Source organism: Callospermophilus lateralis, unplaced genomic scaffold (genome assembly GCF_048772815.1).
Source record: "Callospermophilus lateralis isolate mCalLat2 unplaced genomic scaffold, mCalLat2.hap1 Scaffold_113, whole genome shotgun sequence".
Classification (NCBI taxonomy): Eukaryota; Metazoa; Chordata; class Mammalia; order Rodentia; family Sciuridae; genus Callospermophilus; species Callospermophilus lateralis.
In genome coordinates this window covers 1,389,857-1,417,007 of record NW_027511570.1, presented here as the reverse complement: position 1 = coordinate 1,417,007, position 27,151 = coordinate 1,389,857, and the positions used below count along the sequence as shown (strand labels likewise).

The window sequence follows — 27,151 nt, the reverse complement described above, 5'->3', positions numbered from 1 at the left end:
CACAATAGAATTGTTTTAGTTTTCCAGTATGAGAAAGATACAAGTACTAAAGAAGAAATGATTCAAAGAATTAATAGTAAGTAGTTTTGCATGTTAAAGATGTTTTTGTCTTAATTTTATGACATATAGCATAATATATAATTGCCCTGTTTAGGTCTACTTGTAGTTGGCATTGTAACTCTTCTGGAAATTATCTACTAATTTATTAGTATAAATTCTCTACTAGTTCTGGAAATTCTCTACTAATTCTCTCCACTAATAATGAGCTTTTTAGCCTAGGCAAAATACTTGTGATTCACCTACTGTTTTTCAGTAATTTTGTGTATTCTGCATTTAATTATTTTGTGAAGAATTTTGCTTTAAGCAGCAATGACCCCTAAGGTGCAGTTAAAAAATGTTATATTTCTCAAATAACAAGGTTACTTCAAATATTTGAGTGAAATGTTTCTCTTTAAAGAAATCATCAAAAATTAGGAACCAGAATTGATGCCACATTTTCAGGAATAATAATTCTGAAAATAAGTGAATTGGCTAGTAAATATAAGTGAAGTGGCTGTGCAAATTAAATAAATATAATGCTTTAAATATTTTAGTTCTAAAAATATAACTATTAACTTCTTAATTGTCACAGAAAGATTGAATTTGGTTATTTTTTTCTACAATCAAAAAATAAAATATTATGAAATTATTTAATATTTTCAAGAACTAAGTTTATCTTACATCATTGGTAAATAAGTTAGTTGATGGTGTATTTAATAATTAATTGATAGAAATTATGTATTTGTCAATAACAAAATCCTTATGTTAATACAATTAATGAGTAAACATTTGCATGAATTTATAGCATCATAAGATGAATTGACCTTAAGTGTTACCTAATCTAGCCCAGTGTACATTCTTCAATTGCAAATACAAATCCTCCTTAGTTTCTGGGGGGCTGTGGTCTTCTAGTTTTTAGTACAGGAGGCTTCCCTTCTCAAGCCTCACTTCCTCTCCTTTCTGGCTGTCCTCCTTTTAGGTAAGTTGACATAAACTGTTTTTCTTACTGTATTTGTTTATTTTGAATTTATAATTTCTACTTTAAGAAAATAAACATTTCCTCTTTTAGAATGCTTTGAAGACATAAAAGAAAACAAATCAACTATTTGTAAGATACATGAAACTATAAATACAACAGATGAGGAAATTGCTCATTACTGTAAACATAGTAATGAAATCAAAGACAACTGTAGTAAGTGAATATTTGAAAGAAATGAACCTTCAGTAATTGCCATTTGATTTTTTTATTCAAGATTTCTAGGTTTGTAGTTGAAGACACCATTGCTTGTTTTGTTTTGTTTTGTTTTTTTGGTATTGGGGGTTGAACTCAGGGTCTTCCTTGTACATGCTAATAAGCATGTTCTCTACCATTGCCCTAAGTGCTGAATTATGAGATTTCACTAACTTAGATATAGTTAGTATGAATAAAGAATTTTAGTGTAGTCTATGTAAGTCTTATTAGTCTGAAATAATTTCCATTTTTTGACTTTTCAAGATCTTAGTGTTTTTGTTTATGTGGTGCTGGGAATCAAATCCAGGGCCTTATGCATGATAAGCAAGTGCTACCTTGATACATGATAGACAAGAACCACTGAACTACACTCTGGCTTAAGATCTTAGTTTGTATAAGGGAATCCAACCTAAAACTTTTCAAGATAAAACACTTCTTTTGAGAAATATCTCTCTAGGTCTTTTGTCCAATTTCTAATCAAGCTATTTCTTTTCTTGCCATTGAATTGTGTGACTTCTACTTCAACCATTTTTATGATAGGAAAATATTGGAAGTAACTCTAAATGTTCAACATTAAGGGACTAGTTAAATGAATTTTGGTATATGCAGATGACTGAACACTAGGCAGCCAATAAAATCATGACATAGGTGTATGTTTGACATGGGAAAATACTAGTATATTGCAAATTGAACAAAGCAGTTTATGCATCATTATTCATAATAAGAACCCAATGCATGATAATATATCTATATCTAAGAAAAACCTCAAAGGATGCATATTGAAAAGCTTATAGTAAATATCTTCTCATTGAGCTTATGTTTCTTATGGAATTTTAAATACTCAGAATATATGCATGTATAATCTTAGACCTTCAAATTTCCTTTTGGGGAATATATTTTAAGTATCAGAAATTAAGGGGTTGGGGATATATCTCAGTTGGTAGAATGCTCACCTGGAATGCACAAGGCCCTGGGTTTAATCCCCAGCACTACAAAAAAGAAAGAAAGAAAGAAAGAAAAGAAATTAAGACAAATATTTAAGTATAATTTCAGTAAGTGATAAAGGAGGATAAATTTTATGTGAATATGATCTCAATAATGTTAAAATATATAATTGTAGCAAAATCTTGAAACAATTTTAAAATCATAGTAGTTATTTAATATTGAGAATATGTAAGATAGTTTCTTATGTATACTCTTCTGTGCTTCCAAATGGGCATATGGACTTTTTTTTTTCTTTTTCATTTTGCACATGTACTTTTTGAATTTGGAAAAAAAAATGAAAATAGAGGAAATATTCAAACAATACTTAGAATGGAAGCTGCCATGGTATATATAGTAATTTTAGATTTTTTGCATTGGTAATAGTTTTCAAGTTATATAATAAAACAAAATATATGAGGTGAATATTCATTTTATTCTATCTGATTTGATAATCTATTTTGGCCTAGTTTCAGCCATGCTATATTTGCTTCTTTCCCTATCATATCTCAAAAACAAATTTTATGTAAAAATTAATGAATATTAATATTTGAGCATATGAGTGTGTGGATATTGAGAGTGATGGGGATAGGATATGCAACTTTTTTTCTTTTTTATACTGTTGTATTTATTATTTTAAAAATTGGTTTATATTAATTATACAGAGTAGTAGATTTCATTGTGGCATAGGGAATGTTTTCTTGATGTAAACTTGTTTTCTCTAGGAAGACACATTTATTTCTCTTTAAATGATTTTGTTCATTTTTTATTATCTCTGCCAATTTTTTTATTTGTTTATCGTTCTGAAGTGCTAATTACAACTATAACTTTTTTCTATAGCTGGAAGCCAACATGTGATGTTTTTCATAAACATGAAGATTATATGTAGGACCAATTTACTATTTATCAAGAAACCATTGAAAAAGACAAGTACAGTATATATATTAACTTAAGTGTATCAGTTTTATAAATTAGTATTACTGGAACATGCTTTGTAAGAATTTAGAAAGTGTGTATTGTGAGGGAATTATTTTTAAGTAAATGTGATATCTTGGACTGAATGTTTGAAGGTCTCCATATTTGTTGTAAAAGCTTGAATATGTTGAGATATTGCCTTAGATATAAACCATTTATCTATCAGCAGCATTTATAGCAAAGTTCTTCAATTAATGGTATTTTTGACTGAACAGTGTAAGCAAACATTTAGGAGGATAATTATTTGTAGAATAAACATTTTGAAAAATTTGAGGTATTGGTTTTTTAAAGGCATTTTGTGTCAAATTTCAGTTTTTCAGATTGCTAATTTAGTAAAGTGGTTATATTCTAATGGAGAAATACCAGTAGTTATCTGAATTTATTTTACTTCATGTAAAATCACATCATCTTAGGGATTAAATGTAATTAATGAATATAATAAAACAATGTTAGAGACTTTGAACATGATATATATGGCATTAAAATTTTACCTAATTTTAAAAACTGAAGTGATTTGAGAACACTTATCAGTTTTTACATTTTATTTAAGAAACACATATGTTGAAGGCCTTGTGGTGCATACCTATAATCCTAACAAGTTGAAGGTTGAGATAGGAGGATCTCAAGTTCAAGGGCAGCTGTAGCAACTTAGTGAGACCCTAAGCAACTTAGCAAGATACTGTCTCAAAAATAAGAAATAATAAATAAATAAAATAAATAAATAAATAAATAAATAAATAATGCCGGGGATAAAGCTCAGTGGTAAAGCACCCTTGATTTCAGTCCCCAATATCAAACAAAAAAACCTCCTAAAATAACTACCCATGTAAAATCTATAATCCATTATTTTCAAAAATGAGTCTTAGGTTAGAACTAAAGTTTAAAATTGGGACTTAATGGCATTAGAAATCTTGTATGTAGATGAGGTTTCTCAGGAAAATATATGGAGCAAAGTGGAGAAAGGCAAAAGTATGCTATCATCCAAAGAGTAGACAGAAGGTGGAAAAGATGAAGGAGACTATTAGGTTGTCATTTATAGATCCTGCTTCAATCCCAAAAGAATTTGAGATATTTGTATAAAAATACCACAGTGTTTAAAAAAAATCAAGGCTACATGTGGTCCTGCATATTGTTTGTTAAAAGTACAGAAATTAGGCTTTGAAATTCTTAGTAGTCAAGGCATTGATCAAGAAATATGATCAGAGTGTTCATTTAAAAAAATTTAATTAGAGGCTGAGGGTGTGACTCAATGGTTGAACATTTTCCTAGGATGCTCAAGGCCCTGGTTTTAATCCTTAGCAGTTTACTTGCTTAAGATAAGTTATGAAGTTTTTCCCGAGGCTTGAGAGAAATTTCTCTCCTGGGTCTTCAAAAAGGGGAAATTGGGGAGTGTGGTAATATTTTCAGTAAGTTCTTTCAAAAAAGTCCCCGTTTTTAATGTTTTTATTAATGCATTAAGTTATACATAATAGTGGTATTCATTTTGACATATTCATAAATGCATATAATTTCCTTCATTTCAACAATCAGTACTGAGGAAGTAGGGGCACTAGCTACTTATTTCTGATCTCCCATTCTTGTTCTGAGCATTCATGAAGACTAGTACTGCTAGAATAAATTAGATAATAATGAATTTCTGAATCATGACTTAGCTATGCTGTGTTCTGCCAAAGTTTCTATATGGAAGATGTTAGAAGTGGATATGACTATATAGTATGAACAAGATAGAATATGGTATGCTAATCTCATATGAAACAGGTGACCCAGGCCTAATTTTTCAATGGTATTTCTCTTCTCCCTGGACCATTTTCCTAAGTTATTATATAAGTGGGGTCTTCATTAATAAACATACATTTAGAAGAACAGGAACTTATTTGGGGCTCAACTGCTTTATCTTGCTAAAGGGGACAGAGTTAAGAAATATTAAAAAATTAGATCATTCTTAAAATTCAGACTTGCTGACCCAGTACTTATCAATCATTACTTATTAAACCAGAAGTTTTAAGAATACTTGCTCCTATTCTCTGCTAAGGAGAACAATCATTATAGCATCTTTTAAGAAATTTCTTGATCCAAGAAATAAAATCTTGAGGAATATAAGGACTATATATTTTCAAAAAGTTTACTATGAATATTATTTTTGAAACCAGAATTTGGTAAAAAGAGAATTCAGGAATATATTTTCTGTAGGACTGGGGATGTATAGCTCAATGAGTGAGGCTCTCGGTGCAGTCCCTAACACTGAGGCTGAGGGTATATTTTCAGTGAAGAACTGTATTGAGTACTTTCAGTGTTATAGATCAGGATTGGCAAACATTTTTTTGTAAAATACCAGATAGTAAGTATTGTAACTCAACTCTACTGTGTGGTACAAGATGGCTTTAGGCCATACATAAATAAATGAGATATGATCCAATAAAACCTTATTGGACAGCGAAATTTGAACTTCATATAATTTTATTATGTCATGGAGTATATTTCGAGTTTTTTTCAATAATTTAAAAACCATTCTTAGTTCACAGACAACAGAGGATGGATTAGATTTGGCACATAGGCAGCCTGGGGATGTAGCTCAGTGGTAGAGCACTTGCTTAACATGCAAGGCTCTAGATTCAATCCTCAGTATATTCTCCCCTACCCCATCACAAAGTTTTGGCACATAGGCAGTAGTAATCAACTCCTTTGGCTTATGGGTCAAATAAAAAAGAAGTCTTAATATTCTTTTGTAAGAATAATGCCTCACTTACAACTTGTGCCTAAATAGATGGTCACCCATTATTAGTTGAATTGATATAGAAGAGTTCCTCCAAACGGCTCAAATTTTTTTTTTTATAAGAATACTTGTGGGGTATACATGAATGATTATGAACCCAGAGTTTTAACACATAGAACGTGACTTCATGTAATAGTTTCAGCTAAAGAAAATTAAAGGAGATTTAAAAGGCATAGTTACAGAGGTCAGAACCCAGGGAGCATAGATATTTAAGAAGGTATAACTGATATTGGCCAAATTATATTGTATCCTGTGCATGAATGAATATGTAACAACAAATCCCATCATTATGTACAACTGTAATGCACCAATAAAAAATGTGGGGAAAAAAAGGTGTGACTAAAAGAACCCAGTTCTTCAATGTCAGTTAGGATGAACATAAAAAATAGATCATTTGATTGGACAATTTAGATCATTAATGACCATGGAAAGAATAATGTCATTATACTGGTGGGAGTGGAAGTTAAATTGAAGAAGATTAACCAGGTGAGGAATAAAAAAAGTTTAGCTGAGAAGTGTCTTGGGGTTAAAGAAAGTTGAAGGACAGACAATAATGAGAGTAATACAGACAAATAGATGTTTGAATTGCTTTTTATACTTAATTTAGGAGACTTTAACAAGTGATATTTACTAGGTTTTTAGATCTATTCTACAACATTTATTTTTAACAGAAAAATGTATCATGATTATGTATGTCAGTATAAAGAAATTTTGAAGCAATACCAACTAAAATATTCAGAAACACCCTTTTCACGTGAATATTATGAGAAGAAAAGAGAACATGAAGAAATTCAAAAGACAGTGTTGGCATGTTCTGAACAACTAAAAATGAGTGAAACTATTCTTATGGAATTTCTAGGTATTAACCTTTCTGTAATATGATGCTTTAATTATTATATCTTTGTACTGAGAAGAATACAATAAATCAGTCTCAACTATGACTTTTTTTCAGTGCCTGCACCCTTTCCATCACTTACCGAGTGGACATTACACATGTATCCACAATAGTATTTCTATTTATAATTTTATTAGATAAGTATTGTTTCTGTATTTTAATTATTATTTTGTTTTCCTGGTGAGAGCTTCATAGATTTGTTTTTGTGTTTAATTCAGGTTTTAAAGGTCACTTTAAGGTCTTTTGGGATTAGTTCTCATGTACATGTGATCAAAAGCAAGTAATTTTAAGGGGAATAAAATTGTATATGTATTTGGCTTTAAAGTGGCATATCAACAATCAAACTAATGAAAATGTCATCTTGCTTTGTCTTTTCAAAGAAGTTCTGATTAAATTGATTAATTATTGTTATGATAGATGGTGGTAAGGAAGTGAGTCAACAATTATTCACTAATATTTAAAAATTCAGTGGGTACTTACCTTGTGTCAGGCAGTACTGAAGAAATTACAAAGCTCTCTTGCAAGGAGCTCAGAGTTTAATAGAGGAGAAAGACAAATAAAGAATTCTAATACAGTATCACTGTGATAGATGCTTAAGTAATTCTTAATTGGTCTAAGTCTCACCTGTTTGTCAGAGAGATCTTTCCTGATGCTGAACTTGAAACTTCAATCCTCTTTCAACCTCCACAATCCTTTATATGATTTTCCATCAGATTATAACTCCTATGTTTGTACTAAGTCTTCTTTATCCCTATATTCTACCTTGCTTCTTTTCTGTTTCATCCTAAACCATTCTTTTATCTCTTCTGCTGCTTTTTATCCTTCATGTTTTGGTTTGAGCCTATTATATTTTTATGAACATTTGTTGTTTATCTATGCATTAACTTCTTTTTTTTAAATTAATTTTTATTGTAGGTTGTTCAAAACATTACATAGTTCTTGATATATCATATTTCACACTTTGATTCAAGTGGGTATGCATTAACTTCTTAGTGGGAAAGGGCAGAGGTTAGTTGGTAGATGAAGTACAGAAAGTATAAGGGAGTGGGATATGAGTTGGGATGAGATGTAAAATTGCATGTTAAACAAGAAGAGGTAGATGGAGGTAGGAAGAATTAAAGATTAGGATTTAAATATCTATTTCTAAAAATTTAAACTGATACTTTTGGTAATAACTTAGCTTTATAAATAATATTCACCTGAAATGTTTGTTCTAGCATATAAGTCACATATTTTTAAGGCAGGATAGGAAGTTCTGATAAAATTTCTCTAGAGTTCTTGTTCACTGTTACTCTTCTATTCATTTCTAAATTCTAGATAGATAATGGAGGAACTTAGGTAATTGTGTTAATTAATAACCATGTAGGATGTCTATTAATAGCAGATAAATTTTCTACTTGAAATTGAGTCTAAATCCTCCCTAAACAGAATGTCCAGATGAAAGTTCTCAGTTTTACAGGGTGCATTGATGAACCTTATAAGGCAAGAAAAGGGAAATTGGGTGGATTTTTAATGTTGATTTTGGAATAATACATGATGGAAGCATAAAAAGTTAAATTGGGACCTGAATTTATTATATTTTATTAGTCATCCCAATGACACAGTGAACTTAGTTTAAAAAAAACAAATAACACCTTGTGAAAATATTTAACTGAATAAAAACATTCTAACAAATATTTTTGATGGATGTTACTTTTAAGTTAATAGAGATCAATACTAACTTATCTTCATTAGTCTGCAAATATTTATATTAATCTTACCTGTTTCAGAAACAGTGCTTATTGCTTATATATACCACACGTATAAATGACATTATATAATATTAACTATTTCTGACATAGTACATTTATTTTAAATGTAAGGTTTACTTGCACAGCATAGTTCCTTAACATAAAAAGAGTTAATCTGAGATGTAAAACACAAGATATCCTCAAACATGCCAACAGTTTTACCAAAAGTTCATCTGAATTGAAGAAAAAGCAGATGAAGCAGAAATGGAAATTAATTCATTAAACAAGGTATATATTTTGTTATTGTTTCTAAAATATGTATTAATGTATAATAGTGTGTTAGTTGACACCTTAGGAGAGCTGTTAAGATAGCCTCAATGTAGACAAAGGCCAATTGATAAGCTTTAGATCACTTTGAAGCCAAAATGTTTTTCAGGTGTGGAATTTATTTAACTCTGAATTTGGGGGAATAGGTTGGCTTTTGGGAGGGCCTGAAGAAGGATCAAGATGTAGGTTAAGAGGAATTTACTTATTGACTTGTGGTGCAGTAAGTTAAACCCAAGGCCTCATGCACACTAGGCTCTGGGTTTGATCCACTGGTACCTAATACCTCTGGCCCTGTAACAGGAATTTAAAAGCATTGAAAAAGTAACAGTGTTTTCAAAAAGGTGAACAGTAAATAGTTTAAATAATTTAATCTTGCAAAATTTACAACTATAGTTTATAATTTTTAGGAAACCAGTCTAGAAACAGTTAAGCTTTTAAGGTTTTATTGAATATTTTTAGTATCATCCATTGAATTGTGGCTTTGATTCACATACATACAAGAACTCATCAAAATCATTTTATAAATTTTGAGAAAAAATTGAAAATTAAATTTTCTAAATTTTTTAAAAATTAGATTTTATAGTGATCATTCATAGTTACAAGGTACAAAATAATAACAATATCATTTTATTTTTTTCTAAATATTTATTTGTTAGTTTTAGGTGGACACATATCTTTATTTTATTTTTTTATGTGGTCCTGAGGATCGAACCCAGTGCCTCATGCATGCTATGCGAGCACTCTACCACTGAGCCACAACCCCAGCGCCCCCAGCAATATAATTTTAATAATGAGAGAAAAATGGATGTTATTTCCTTTAAAATATGTGATAACTATGTCCCTATGTAAATATTCAATGTCTATTTTGCTTATGATTATTCTTTTAAAAAATGGAAATTATTGATATTTATGATTGAAAATTTAGTAGTAAGGAAAAGTTAAAGGGGTATGATTTAATATTGATGTAACTCTTAATGACTTTCAATAGAAGATAGTAAATTCTGCCAAAAATACAAATCTTGTGATTCTACAGAAAAAAAATCATATTCATTAATTAAGATAAAATATTCTTCTTTGCAGGTAATTATTTCATTTTCCTTTCCCATTTTTCTTTTTAGCTGATTGCAAGACTTAATGAAACCAAGAATCTTTCAGAAACTCTTGAAGAAAAGAAAAAAGTACAGAAAAGAGAAAGGAATTGAAAGAAAGGTATAGATAAATTTTAAAATCCAATTTTATGTGACCAGAGATTCTGCATCTAAAAGTTTGATTCTGTATTCTATCCTCTTTTTTTTTGTTCTGATTAGTTATACATGACAGCAGAATGCATTTCGTTTCATTGTACACAAATGGAGCACAACTTTTCATTTCTGTGGTTGTACATGATGTAGAGTCACCCATTTGTGCAGTCATATATATACCTAAGGTAATAATGTCCTCATTCCACCATCTTTTCTACCCCCATTTCTGTTCTCCTTCCCTCCCTCCCCTTTGCCCAATCCAAAGTCCCTTCATTCTTTCCATGCCCCCTCCCCTCATTATGGATCAGCATCCACTTATCAGAGAGAACATTCAGCCTTTAGTTTTGGGGGATTGGCTTACTTTGCTTAGCATGATATTGTCCAACTCCATCCATTTACCTGCAAATACCAGAATTTTATTCTCTTTTAATACTGAGTAATATTCCGTTGTGTATATATACCACAGTTTCTTTATCTGTTCATCTATAGAAAGGCATCCAGATCAGACAGTTTTGCTATTGTGAATTGAGCTGCTATAAAAATTGATGTGGCTGTGTCACTATAGTATGCTGATCTTAAGTCCTTTGGGTATAGACAGAGAAGTGGGATAGCTGGGCCAAATGGTGTTTCCATTCGTAGTTCTCTGAGGAATCTCCATACGGCTTTCCAGAGTGATTGCACCAATTTGCAGTGTACCTTTTCCCCAAATCCTCGCCAGCATTTTTTGTTGCTTGTATACTTGATAATTGCCATTCAGACTAGAGTGAGATGAAATCTTAGAGTAGTTTTGATTTGCATTTCTCTAATTACTAGAGATGTTGAATTTTTTTTTTGTTTATTTGTTGATGGATTGTATATCTTCTTCTGAGAAGTGTCTATTCAGTTTCATAGACCATTTGTTGATTAGGTTATTTGTGGTTTTTTGTTTTGTTTTGTTTTTGTTTTGGTGTTAAGGTTTTTGAGTTCTTTATATATCCTGGAAGTTAGTGCTCTATCTGATGTGTGTCTAGTAAAGATGTTTTCCCACTCTGTAGGCTCTGTCTTCATGTTATTTATCTTTTCCTTTGATGAGAAGAAGCTTTTAGTTTGAATCCATTCCATTTATTGATTCTTGATTTTATTTCTTGTGCTTTAGGAGTCTGATCAAGGAAGTCAGGACCTAATCTGACATGATGAAGATTTGGGCCTACTTTTCTTTCTATTAGGCACAGGTCTCTGGTCTAATTCCTAGGTCCTTGATCCATTTTGAGTTGAGTTTTGTACATGATGAGAGAGAGGAATTTAATTTCATTTTGCTGCATATGATTTCCAGTTTTCCCAGCATCATGTGTTGAAGAGGCTATCTTTTCTCCAATGTATGTTTTCTACACCTTTGTCATGCAGGCTATCTTCTATTAATTTCTTATGAAAAATATTAATTTAAGGGGTTGGGTTGTGGCTCAGTGGTGGAGCGCTTGCCTAGCACGTGTGGGGCCCTGGGTTCGATCCTCAGCACCACATAAAAAATAAATAAATTTAAAAAACCTATTGTATCCAACTATAACTAAAAAATAAAATATTTTTTAAATATTAATTTAAATGATTTGAACTATTATTATTTAGTATGCTTTAGTGAGGCTGAGGATATTATAATTGTAGAGAGAGAGAGGGTAGCAACAGCACATCTGATGCACAATGTACCTTTTTATCATCTTGTCACCAACTTGTTTAGTTCTTTCTTTATCATGGAGAGTGTAGAGGAGCCTATAATTGTGACTTAATCAATGACGTCATATGTTTCCTTGTTTTTTTGTCCTGTTTTTTTGATAAAATAGACCTTCGTGATGGAAGCATGAAGAAAAAGTCATTAATTTTTCTCTTAAAGAAAAATAGATGTGTTACTCTTGCTGTTTCTGATCTACTTTCTATTTTTTTTCTTTTTGCCTGTGCCCTTTTTTCATTCTAAATTTCCATTCCTCAGTCTTCATTGCCTTTGTGTTAATTTTTCAACACACTCTTCTCGAGTTTATTTCCCTGAACCCACTTCCTTGGATCTATTATTTGCTTGACCTCCTCCTCAACATGTTGCACTCCCACATATCGTATCTATGGCAGTATGTATTTAGTTTTATGATGAAATTGATTTTAAAAAATAGGCAAACATACAGAATTTTGCTTTGCCAACAATGTTTTAACATAAAATTCTGTATATTGAGAGGAACTTATATAGATATTTAGTCATTTTTTACTCAGTGTATACAGTAGCACCCCCTTAACCATGGTTTTGCTTTCCATGATTTCAATTACCTGTAGTCAACCATGATCCAGAAATATTAGATAGAAAATTCTGGAAATAAACAATTAAATTGCATGCTGTTCTGAATAGTCTAATGAAATTTCATGTCATTGTACTCTATCCTACCTGGGATGTGAATCATCACTTTGTTCAGTATGTCTAAACTGTATACACTACCTGCCTGTTAGTTACTTAGTGGCCATTTCAATTATCCCATCGAATGTTATATTATCATGGCGCTGGTGTTCAAGTAACCCTTATTTTACTTAAAAATGACCCCAAAGTGAAAGATTAGTGATGCTGGCAATTTGGATATGTTGAATAGAAGCTGTAAATGCTTTATTTAAGTGAAAAGGTGAAAGTTCTTAAGATAAGTGGGAAAAACAGTTATATGCTTAGGATGTCAAGATCTGTGATTAGATTTATCTGTCCATGAAATTGTGAAGAAGAAAAAATAAATTTATGCTAGTTTTGCTATCATACCTCACACTGCAAAAGTTAAGCCACAGCTGAGTGTGGGGGTGCATGCCTTGGGAGACTAAGACAGGAGGATTGCAAGTTGGAGACCAGCCTCAGCAACTTAGGCCCTAAGCAGGTTAGATATAACTTGTCTCAAAATTTAAAAAATAAATATAAAGGACTGGAGATGTAGCTCAGTGATTAAGTACTCCTGTGTTAAATCCACCACAGGAGAAAAAAAAGCTACAATGTGTAATAAGTGCTTGCTTAGTTAAGATGGAAAAGGTGTTAAATTTGTCTATGTATGTATAGGAAAAACTATGGTATATGTAAAGTTCGGTACTGGGGAACTTATCATGTGTCCTAAATTGATAAGGTAGAATCAGTGTATTTTGATAGCATTTATTCTACTTCATTGATTTAGGAAGAAGTCAATGAAATTATCTTTCAGTAAAAAACTTAAAATACCCACTTATGTTGTATTATTGTTTTAATGATTTCTGTATTCATGGTAGTTGATTTGTTTCCAAATCAGTCTTTTTAAAGTTTAAAGTACTCTGAAATCTAAAATGTTACTTTTATGATTAGACTTTTGGTTTAAGATGTTTTTGATATGTTTGAAAAGTCGTTAAAAATGACTATGTTTGCCGGATGTATTGATACATGTCTGTAATCCCAGTGACTTGAGAGGCTGAGGCAGAAGGCTTGCAAGTTTGAAGCCTCAGCAACTTAAGGCCCTAAGCAACTTAATGAGACTCTGTCTCAAAATATAAAAAAGCCTGGGGATATGGCTCAGTTGCTAAGTGTCCCTTGGTTCAATTCCTAGTACCAAAACAAAAAGAATGATTATGTCTTAAAAATAAAATTGTGACATACTGAGAAGACTACTGGACTTAATCAGGAAAGGTGTTTTAGCTCTGACACTATTACCAAGTAATTTAATACTATTGTACAAAAATCTGTTAAAAATCTCTGGAACTGCGGCTGGGGATGTGGCTCAAGCAGTAGCGCACTTGCCTAGCATGTGTGCGGCCCGGGTTCTATCCTCAGTACCACATGCAAACAGAAGATGTTGTGTCCACCGAAAAACTAAAAAATAAATATTAAAAAAAATCCTCTCTCTCTCTCTCTCTTTAAAAAAAATCTCTGGAACTTAGTTTCATTATTTGCAAAGTGGAGGATTTTAACTACATAGAATCTAAATATCCCTTCTATCTTCAGAATATGTTAATTTTTACTTAGCTCATTTAATGTAATCTATTCTTCTCTTTAGAGTTTTTGAAAAAGATGAGCATATGCTTGTATTGAATAAAATCCCTCAAAGCACTCAATTATTTCTTCCTTATGACCCTCATAAATTAGTAAGACCAAAAAAGATGCATTCTTCAGAACCAAGAGTTACAGGTACAGAATTGTTTATTATTTAATAACTTTATTTGTTTGGGTAAACCCACAGAAGGAGAAATAAAAATAAATTTTAGTTATCATTTGATGTGAGCAAGAACAAACAATACTGGAGACTTACAGACTCAGGAAAGTACTGCTTTGAGTCGGAGAGCAAACAAAAAATGTCTTCTCTACATATTTTTTTCCCTCTGAGAAGAAAACTTTTTACATAAAATGTGTTTTGGTTGGGTTGCTCTGCTGTCAGAGGAATATAAATAATTATATATTTTTATTTGAGGAATTATATTGTCATATGTATGATTTCTATGGGTAGCATACTTGTGTTAATAGTGTTTGAGACTTGGTCATTGAGACATTTGAATTAGATTTCATTCAAGGATCCATAGATTAACTAGTTTAACTATATTATCAGTCTCCCCTCCATCATTACTATTATTACTTTGTCTTTTTTGGTTATGGATTCTAAAGATAGAGTTTTGTCAGTTGGTCATTTTATCATTTCATATTTAATTGCTATCATAGTGAATATAGAGTGATAAATTAAGAGATGTGATGTTTAAAAATTGTGTATTTAAATTTAAATTTAATATTCATATAGACTTGATTGTCTAAATGATAAGGTTAGATTAAATGGTGGAGATGAGGGCCAGGGTTGTAGCTAAGTAGTAGAGTGCAAACTTAGTGTGCATAAGGCCCTGGATTTAATCCTCAGTATGAGAAAAAAGTCAGATGTTTGATTCTATCTTCAGAATTGATTTTTAAGTAGTATTACTTATTAATCTAGATAAAAAAGAAGAAAGTTCTGTGCAGCAGTGAAATCTTGCCAATATTGACTTCAGACAAAAGGAAAAAGACCCACACGTAGGTATTTCTTTTTAAATAATATAGATTAAATACTTGCTTTTGTTAAATGAGAGTAATGTGCTACACTTGAGACAGAGATGTGTGTGTACAGGTGTGTGTTATAAATATATTAAATCAGCCATTAGCATAACCTTTGGGATCTAAAAAAATTAAAATTTGAATATGACATTCTGAATATAGACTATAATATGCTCCATTGCCTTCAAAATAATGGAAAAAAATATTTTAAAATACCAAGCCCTTTATCTATTAAACCAAAAACTTGAAAAATCTCTGGAAGAAGAAATAAAACTGATTGGATTGAAGAAAGGAATTATAACCTGGGACATGCATAGGATAATTCTGTTAACAAAATAGAGATCCAGGGACAATCAATGGGATAATTTGTTGGGCTCCTTCAGAGGGAGTTAAGTAACTTAACTCATGTTCATCTTTGTTTCTCTACTTTGCCTTTGGTCAGCCTCAGTAATGGGATGACTGACTCCAGGTGGAAGCAGTGAGTCGTGGAGCATGGGTAAGAGAAACTGGCTTGTGTCCTGGGTGGTTCTTGATGCCTGTGAAAAATAAGGACTACACCAATCAAGTAACTGACTGCTGATATTGCATATCTTTATTTTCCCTTGAAAACAGTCCAGAGGGAATTCCTCAATGAAAAAAAATATTTGTCCTTTCACTGATTTGTAATTAATACAGACACTAAAATGAAACTAAGTCTAAATATGTATTATAGGAATCTAAAATTACAGATGATTTTAATATGGGATGAAGGTAGATAAATGAGGAAAACAAATGTTTACCGAAGTTTTTAATTTTTTGGTGGTGGAGGGGTAGTAGATGTAGGGAGAGAATATAAATGCTGATTAAGTATACATTCTGGAAAAATGTAAATTTATGTCTGTATGTCAAATATTTAAGAAAATTATCAGAAGAGAAATGGAAGGTGTAAATTTTTTAAAAGTAGAAGAAAAAAGATAAAAATTAGGTTAACAGAGTGGAAACAACAGTTAGCATTTAGATAGAAAACAAACAAGATGCTGGAAAAAGTTCTGAACAGATAAACAATCATAAAAATCTGACTGGGTTAAACCACTATTAGAAGACAGAGGTACTTGTATGGGATATATTTTAAAAATACAGTTACATACTATTAAAACAGAATAGCTGAAATAATTTTACAAATAAAGGCTAAAAATAAAAAATGGAAAGTATGTATCAGGTGAATACAAACAAAAAAGCAAATATAACAATATATAGAAATAACAAAAGCATTAGCAAGGATATATATATATATATATATATATATATATATATATATATATTCTTATTTTTTAAAGAGAACAGTTCATTGAAAAATCATAAAAACCATGTTGCACCAAATTATGCAAAGCAAAAATTGACAGAACATCTATCATAACAAAAACAATGAAATAAACTTACCATTTAAGCCAGATATTTTTAGGAAAAATTAAAGGCTGTAAACGAACATAATAAAGCAGTGGCTTACATGTTAATATAAAACAAATTTTATTTAAAGTTAAAAATGAAGTATTAGCTCTTTCATATGTAAATAAAAAAGAAAGTTCAGGCTTCAATCTTTTAATTTGTTGTTTTACTTTTCTGTATTCTGTTTCAAAGATTTTAGAGGATAGAGGGACACAGAGCAGATCATCAATTGAGAAATGGCAAGATTTTCTTAATTAATTATAATATGAAGGGAATAAATTTTAAAAATATTTACCTTAACTGTTATAAAAATAGTTATTATATTTATTATAAACATCAAATTCATTGAGGGTTTTGAATTTGTTTTCCAGTATTTGTATGTCTTATATGTAATAGTTTCAATTAATGTATATAAGCATTATATTGCTAATGATGATGATAAGGTTGAAATGCCAATGAAATGAGAGAACCTTGTATAGCTTTAGCAAATGTTTATTGTTTGTTTTGTTTTTTTTTTTAGTTTTGTTGATTTTATTTTTTTAAATACACAACAGCGGAATGCATTACAATTCTTATTACACATATAGAGTACAGTTTTTTTCATATCTTTGTATATAGAGTATGTTCAATTCATGCCGTTTTACATGTACTTTTTTTTTTTTTTTTGCATTGCAATTCTTATTACACATATATACTGCCAGGTTTCTGTTCTCTCGACTAAAAGGCTCAGGGTTTATTCCAGTTAAACTGGGCTGACTAGGCTGTGCAAAATAACCACACAAGAGACACAAATACCTTTTTCTTTGGGGTTGCTGTGAAGGCTCCTCTGACCTTAATAGTCCGCAGGAAGAGAGAGAGCGAGAGCACACGCTGACCCCTTTTATTGAGGAGAAGCTATTCAAATGAGGCAAGGGGTCAGGTTTTAGGGGGCTGAGTCTATCTGATGTCCACTGTCAGCAGGTTGACTGACACCTGGGCAGGCCACACCCAAGGACAAAGTAAGAGAAGGGGACACACAAGGCACTTCCATGGAAGATTCTATTCTAAACAGGGCAAGGGGTTATATTACAAAGGAGCAGGTGAGCATAGCTTCACCCTTGGGGCTGTAGCAAGACACATCCATGCACAAGACACTGTCCCTCGAACCCAAGAAGGGTGGGGAAAGCTCTGCCACATTTCTGTGACTGAGCACCTCAGAATCCAGTCAGGGACTGTTACTCAGTCACATGTAAGGTTGGTCTCCCACAATATACCACAATTTTTCATATCTTTGTTTGTATATAAAGTATGTTGATACCCAATTCGAGTCTTCATAAATGTACTTCAGATAATGATATCCATCACATTCCATGGTCCTTGCTAATCCCAAGCCTCTCCTTTTCCTTCCCACCCTTCTTCCCTATCTAGAATTCATCCAACCCTCCCATGCTCCCCATCCCTACCCCACTATGAGTCAGCCTCCTTATATCAGAGAAAATATTCAGCATTTGGTTTTTAGGGATTGGCTAACTTCACTTAGCATTATCTTCTCCAATGCCATCCATTTACCTACAAATGCCATGATTTTATTCTCTTTTATTGATGAGTAAAATTCTATTGTGTATATATGCCACATTTTTTTAATCTATTCATCCACTGAAGGGGCATCTAGGTTGGTTCCAAAGTTTAGGTATTGTGAATTGTGCTGCTATAAACATTGATGTGGCTGTGTCCCTGTAGTATACTGTTTTTAAGTCCTTTAGGTATAGACTGAGGAGAGGGATAGCTGGGTCAAATGGTGGTTCCATTCCCAGATTTAAAAGGAATCTTTATACTGCTTTCCTTATTGGCTGTACCAATTTGTAGTCCCACCAGCAATGTATGAGTGTACCTTTCTCCCCACATCGTATGTAGTCAATTCAATGCTTTCTTTTTTTCTTTCAGGTATTTAATGATTCTGGTGTGAATAACAATTCAAAATGTTCACATGTTACTGCTATTAAATGTTCACAAAATTTTATGCAGTTCAGGTAATTTTTTAAAATAAGAAAATTCTTAAGAGGTGAGAATGTAGTTCAGTGGTAGAGGACTTACATGGCATGCTACTAGGTCCCTGTTTCAATCCCCACCCCTACCTGCCCCCAATAAAAAAACTTTAATTTCTGCAATTTGTGAATATCAATTCAAAATAATATAAAAATTATATGCCTTGCATTTTAGATTGTTAACTCCTCAGAAACGATCAAACAACAATCAGTGGTTTGAAAAAAGACAAACAGGTATTTGCTATTCATATTTTTCATAATAAATAAGGGTAATAAATTACATCAGTTTTTTATACTAGAATTATTTGGATTGTTTACATCTCTGTATAATTGATCATGCATACCTGGTTTTAAAACATATTCCCTCTAAATATTAAGTAAATGTATTTTATTGAAGAAATTTTGAAATACAAAACAATATAAAAAATACTACCACCCAGAAATAATGGACATGATACATACCAGTGTATATTCTTTTAGTCTTTTTTTCTATGTGTATGTTTGTTTTGTTCTTTTACCCTCCAAATTTTAATTATACTATGTATATAATTTTGCATCCTTTTCCCCTTCATAATAAATTATTGAGGTTATTTCTACATATCATTAATTAGTTTTTATTAGTAATGACTGTATAATGTCCCATTGTGTGGATATGCCATTATTTAGCCATTCTTTCACATTGAATTCTTTTTGATTTCCTGTTTTTTACTATTATAAATAATGTTATTATATTTTTGCATTGATATATTATTATCTTGGACAATTTTCTTTGAATAAAGTCACAGAAAGATCACAGTATATATGATGAATTTATTATTCTCAAATGAACTAGCTATTGAAACTTCATATCTTTGAAAATATAATTTATTTTTCTTTCTCTCCATATACATTTCAATATGCATGTTTGTATAGTTATGTATATACATGTATACATGAATATATAAATATAAACGTGAGTATATATTGTATATTAAGTGCATACATGCATATGTATTTTGGTAATCTAGTAATTCACAATAATTATTTAATTTATTATGCCATGTGGAAGTCTTTTTCTCTTCTTCTTGGATTATTGACTTTTATTTTGAAGTTTTAAAGATGGCTTTTTCTGATCCCAGGAAAATTCTGTTAATGTATGCATTTTAGAACGATTATATACTTAGAGTCTTTTTCTCTTACTCTTACTAGGAGATCCAACACAATATGTTTATTGTACACAAATGAATAGTCTCCTTGCTTTCTTCTAAGATAAAAACTTATCTTACCTGTACAGGTGATCTGTTCTAGCTATTTATAATTCTCTCTATATACCAAACCAACAGTGTTAAACAAGAACAAATAATTAATCAAACAATGCAGGGAACTGCATATAGCTGGCATAACTCTACCTGTTGTTCATACACAAGAAGTCATATAATTATCTTGAAATAAAAATATTTATTTCAATAATCTTTAGACCCAAAATTTGAAGAAATTAATATGTAATGAAAATAGTAATTTTTATTTAAATTCAGAAGACAAAAACAAGAAAGCTTTCAGAAGATCAGATAGAATAATATTGTCATGACTTCAATATAGAGAAAGATCTCTTAAACAGGAATTAAAAAGCCCAGTCATAAAAGAAAAATTGATGAATTTGGCCACATTAAAATTAAGATTTTTGTTTATCAAAAGATACCCTAAAAGAGTATCAAGTGCATCATCAAGCCAGAAGATATATTTGCAATACAGAAAGCTCTAAAAAGAGTAATTTGAAAGTATATACAGAACTTTTACAAAAGAAGAAAAAGACAACCCAATTAGAAATATATGCAAAATATGACTAAGTATTTTAAAAAGAGAAAGAAACGTTTGTGGCAGATAAACATTAAAAGATACTCAGCAAATCATGGAACTGAAAAAAAAAAACGAAACCCACATTGAGTTATCGTTACATGTTTACCGAAATAGCAAGATTCAAAATGTCTCACAATATTATGTTTTGATGAGAATACAGGACAATAGGAACTTTCAAACTATTGGTAGGAATTGTCTTTAATAAATTAGAGCTAATTTGTCTGATGAGATTGAATGATTTCCAAGGTGGCTAGTTGTCACAGTGGAAATTAGTACAACTACATTAGAAAAGGTTGGCATCTGGTCTTGAGAAATGCACATACTCTATTCCTCATAATTCCACCTCTAGGCATATACTTAAAGAAATACAAGTATATACATACAATTGTATCAGTAAAGAATGTTATTATTTGTAATAGTTTTAATGTGGAAACATCCTAGATACCCATTTGCAGTAGAATGTATAGATACATAATGTCCTGTTTGTGCAATGGAATACTTTATATCAGTAAGAAAACTATGTCATGTACTACAGAATGGATGAATCTCACAAGCTTATGTTACTCAAAAAAAAAAAAGTAAACAAAAGCAAGAGATAGGACATATTTAATTTCATGATATAACATTTTAAATAAGGAAAATATGTTATTGAGATGATAAAATCATATATAACAAATTAGGAAAAAATTATCACAAAAGTCTGGATAGGGATTACCTCTAAGAGAAAGACATGGAGAATATAGGACCTTTTGGAGTGCTTGTGATGTTTTATTTCTTTACTTGATGTGGTTACATGAGTGTTCTCTTTATAATTTTGTTTGTTAAACTGTTTATATTTTATTCTCTTATATATTGGATTGAATATATATATATATTGGATTGAAACATGAAATTGCCATTTTGGTAGACTAACAGAGTTAAATATTGGCAATTTCATATGGTTAAACTAATGTGTTTTATTTTATAATAAAATTGCAAAAAGAAAAACAGTTTGTTTTCATGTAACAGATGCTGAGTGTGGAGAAAAAGGGACAGTAAGACAATTAAGAGAATCAAAATGCACTTCACAAGTAAGTCAAATGTTTGATTTGACCATTCTAATTTTAAAATTTTGTGTCCATTTTAATTTTGGATTTAGTGAAATAAAGATTGTTTATGTGAGATTTTATTAGTTGCTAATCAGGTTTCTAGGAAGTAACAGATTCTATTTTTCAGATTCAAAAGCAAGGCCAAAAACACGAGAGAAGAATAGCGTTACCTTAGGGAAGAAAAGGGAGGAGAGGGGAGGGGATGTGGGAATAGGAAACATAGTAGAATGAAATATATATATATATATATATATATATATATATCTGCATGACCAATATGATTCTACAACATATACACTCAGAAAAATGAGAAATTATGTCCCATCTATATATGATATATCAAAGTGCATAAATGCATTCTCCTGTCATTTATAACTAATTAAAACAAAAAAAAAGCCAAAAGGACTGGGGGTATAGCTCAGTTGTAGAGTGCTTGCTTAGTATGCTTAAAACACTGGGTTCCATTCCCAGCACCACTAAGAAAATAAAACAGAACAAGACGAAAACCAAAAGCCACAAAAAGTTTACACATAAATATGCAAAAATTTTCATTAATAAGGGCTGATAAATTAAAATTTTAAAAAACTAAGTGCTGATATATATTGAGATTGCAATTTGGTAAGATAAAATGATTTGTTGTGGCAGTCCAAGACCAGTAATTGTCATAAAAATGTCTTGAAATTATTTTTGAATAGTGGGAAGCTTTAATTATGATAGATGTAGACAATATATTTTAAACTTTACCCTAGATACTAAGGGTTTAAATAAGAGAAACAATATAGTAGTATTATTCTGTAAGGAAATACAAATAATAAGTACATATAAATTTTTTTGTCAGACCCAAATTACTCTTTCCTTTCAAGGAGTTAGTATATACAGTTCTTCATCTATACTACAGTCCTAAACATTATTCTTTATCAAGTTCAGTATTTTCTGGTTGTTATACTTTTCTCAAGTAGGAATGAGGAAGATGGAGCTGGAAAGAAAAGAAAAAAAATGATCATTAAAATAATTATTGTTTGAATGTGTATTTTAATATCACTTTTCCAGTTATTCTTATTTTACTTATCTGTGAAATGACTACAGATTAGTATGGTATTTTCTGTCTTGTGCATTTTTATATATGTCATTCTATTACTGCAACAACATTCATTTTTAGTTTTCTGTTACTTTGAATTTGCAGCCTATACATGCAGAACATTTTGGAAAGTCAATAGAATATAATAGTGATGAAGTAGAAGAAAGGCCTGAGAATTTTCCACCAACTCCTGAAATTCCTATATTTTTAAAAACTCCTGAAGCTATGAAGACACATGAATCTTTGGAGAAAATACAGTTTCCTAAAGCTCCCTCATTTGAAATGTAGGACTTTATTTGATAATTATAAGTAAATTATGCATTAAGTCAGATAAAGTTGATAGGAATAGTAAAATGACTTATACCTGTAACTTTAAATTTTTTTAGTGTAGAGTATTTCAGACATGCAAAGTAGAGACTAGCATAATGAACTTCCAAGTACCTATCATCCTGTTTGAATTATTAAAATTCTGCTGTTCTTGTTTCACAGGTCTTCCTCTCTATTTTTCCTGCAGCGTTTCGCTGAAGATGATGTAGATCCTGAGTACTTACCCAGGGCAATACTATATACATTTAAAATTTTCCAAAGGGTTAAATTTTGTAGAGAAATTTAAAATGTTAAAGAGCTACTGCCATATTTGGAAGATTGTGGGCTTATCATTGAATAATATTCCAGCAGTCATTTTCCCACATGTTATAGTGTCTGAAGCAAGAATTGCCATTCTGCTTAGTAAGCTCGTTAGGCATAAATATCTCTAACATGAATATTTATCTTTGAAAACTATAGATATATGGTTTGCATTCAAGAAAATAGTGCTACCTTTAAATGTTGTCTTTAGTTCAGTCTCTTCCTTAATACTGATCCCTGAGGTTTTTCCAAAATATGTCAGATAGATTTCACTTTATCAGGGATATCTCACCTATATCCTACTTCTGTATTTTAAATTGTTAAAATAAGTTTTATATAAGAATACTATGCTATTGACTCAAGCACAGCATGTTTAAAGTGAAATTCAACTTCAAATCTGAGAATTATTAAGGAATATCAGATTATATGCTAAAATTTCTCTCCATGGATGAGAAAATTATGATCTGTAAAGTTAAATGACTCATTCATGGTCATAGAGATAGTTTATGGAAGTATTGTTACACTTCATACACACACACACACACACACACACACACACACTTTTTTCCTATTTTGGTATTTGGAATTGTCTCCAAGGCCTTGTGAATACTAAGTACTTAATCTTCTGTTGAGCTATCCCCCTGGCCCCTATTATATTTTAAAAACACTTATGTAGCACTATCTGTGAGCCACTGTTATAAGCACTTTAGACCATTTAATATTGATCATTTGATGTTCACAACAATCTTATACATTTTAGATACATTATTATCATTATTTTATAAATGAGGAAACATAATTATAGGTAATACAAATAATCATTGTTAGAGTTGAGATTTTAAACCCAGGCAGTTCTGGTTTTAGAATCCATTCTCCTAACCAATGTGTTACACATTGTATTGTCTATTTTTTCCGGATCATTTTACTGTTTAACTCCCTGATAGACACTTAGTAATGGCTGGCTTCTAATCCAGACACAGCTTGTTGGGGCTGGGGCTGGGGCTTAGCAGTAATGCCCTTGCCTGATATGTGTGAGGCACTGGGTTCGATTCACAGCACCACAGATAAATAAATAAAGTAAAGGTCTATCAAAAACTAAATATATATATAAACAAAATAGACACAGCTTGTTACTGACTTTCAAGATCTTGAAGACCATGTTGGGGTTAAGCGCTTGGACTTTGAATCTGAAGTGCTGAATTCAATTCTCAACTCTAGAACTTACTGTATTTTTTTGAGCAAATCATTTATACTTTCTACGCTTAAAAATATTTTACTGTAAAATTAAAGTGACTGAAATAATATCTGTATTATAGAGTTATTATGAGGAATAAGTTATGCTTATGGAAGTACCTAGAAGAGTGCCTGACAGTATATTGAGTATATATTCATAAAAATTATCCCAAAGTTGATTTTCTATAGTAGTCTCCTCGCAAACCATCTTTTCTTTATAGGTTGCTTCAATAACTACTTCCTACCTTCCCTTCTATGCTAATTTTTACCCCCATGACATTGCTTGTGGTCAATCTTCAGTGTTTAGTTATAGATTTTTAACATTTTGATAATTTTTAAAAATCTCTTTGTAACAGAAATGCAGTTCCTGAAGGTCAAACACAAAAAGAATCCTCTGGATTTTCATTTCTTACAAGTTATACTTCTAGATCACCTAGATTGAATTTATTTGATTCTTCTGTATTTGATTCAGAAATTTCATCAGATCAGGTAAAATGAGAAACTAAAGTTGATTTCTAAAAATTGTGCACTGAAACTTAGGGGTAATTTTATTTCCTTAGTACCAAACTATCCTGGGACAGAGTGCCAGTAAAGGCAATTTTTAAAAAAATTCTGGGTAGCTGTAGTATAGCATGCCCCATATTCACTGTATTTATTTATTTAAATTTCAAGATAGGGATGATTTAAATTTCAGTTAAGGGCAATTTGCAATGAATTTGTCTTTTTAATTAACGTGCCTACTAAACAAACTACATATTCTTTTTTTTTTGAGAGAGAGAGAGAGAGAGAGAGAGAGAGAGAGAGAGAGAATAAATTTTTTAATATTTATTTCTTAGTTTTTCGGCAGGCACAACATCTTTGTTTGTATGTGGTGCTGAGGATCGAACCCGGGCCGCACGCATGCCAGGCGAGCGTGCTACCGCTTGAACCACATCCCCAGCCCCCAAACTACATATTCTGAAAACAAACTTTACATATTATCAGTGAACTTACAATGGCTTCATGTTTTGTCTTTTCAACTATGTGTGTGTACATGGCAACATTATCATTGGTTCATTTTAAAAGACCTAAGGAATTTCCTGCATCAACATTGCTACTGTTCAGTGGAAATGCTTATTTCTGTATTTAGTAATTAAGCCCCCAAATTAAGACATGCTTTATTTGAAAAGCAGAGACAATATAAATTTGTGGTTAAAACTAGACTCTGAAGCCTGATTACTTGAGTGTATACTATATGTAAGATTTTGGGTAACTGTCAGTTTCCTTATCTGTAAAATGAAAATAATTATTACCATAAGGTTTGTAAATATTTAGGTGAGTTTATGCACATAAAACATTTAGAAAAGTTTCAATCACTTAATAATACCATATAAGTATCAATGTAATATAAGTATTATTACTTATTTAAATTAGTCATATTTAGCCATTTTTATATTTATTAGAATTTTTATTACTGTGTTCCTTGCACTATATTAAGCTGTTGAAATTATAAGTTTGTTGATGATATAGTAGTATACATTTCATATTTTGTTTCTTTTAACTTTGGTGTCAATTTTACTTAAATACTTATTTCAAAAACTAGTGGGGCTGAGGATATAGCTCAGTTGGTAGAGTGTTGCCTCACATGTACAAGGTCATGGGTTCAATCCCCAGCACCCCAATAAACAACAACAAAAAATTAGTAATCCCTAAAAAAGTACATTAGAAAAATAGATTAGAGTTACTAAATTCTCATTTACAGTAATACTATGAATGTTAAAATAAGTGTACATAAATAACCTCATCAGGGGACATGTACATTTTGAAAACAGAAAACTACTGAAAATTATTGAATATATTACATGATGTACTTGTTTAGAAAGAAAATATTTTAAAGATAATTTCCCTCTCAAAATAATTTATAAACGTAATCCATTATGGATCTAATTAAAGTGCTGGCAAGATGTCTTTAGTTTTTGTTATGTTTTGTTTTTGTGGTGGTAGAGCTGGGGAAGGAGATTGACCAAATAATTACTGTGTGTCCTGGGAGAAATGTATTCAAGAATAAGCAAGAACATTTTCAAAAATAAGATTGGTGATAGATTAAAATAGAACTCTAAGAAAAAGTTTCATCCAAAAGAAGGCAAAAAAGAAGGCATGGAGTGACAAAAAACAAGGGAAAAAACATAAATAGCAATATGTTAGTCTTAATCATGAACTTTAAAATGATTTTTTAAATATGAATGGGTTAAATACTCCATTAAAAGATAGACTATAAAAATGCATAAAAAATAAATTGAATGTGGTGGTGCACTCCTGTAATCACAGCTATTTGGGAGGCTGAGGCAAGAAAATAGAAAGTTCAAGGCCAGACTTGGGAATTAAGTGAGATTCTGTTTTAAAAATAAAAAATAAAAAGGGCTGCCAGATGCAGTGGCACACACATGTAAATCCTACTGGCTTGGGAGGCTGAGGCAGGAGAATCTCAAGTTCAAAGCCAGCCTTAGCAACAGTGAAGTGCTAAGCAACTAAGTGAGACACTGTCTCTAAATAAAATATAAAAAAGGGTTGGGAATGTGGCTCAGTGGTCAAATGCCCTTGAGTTCAATCCGTGGTACTCCCCTCCCTAAAAAAAAAAGGTCTTGA

At 31.1% G+C, this 27,151-nt stretch overlaps 1 pseudogene; it reads left to right on the top strand.

Annotated features, from left to right (window-relative positions):
• Positions 1–27,151, top strand: part of LOC143386126 (protein SIX6OS1-like) — a 34,083-nt pseudogene that overhangs the window by 116 nt on the left and 6,816 nt on the right.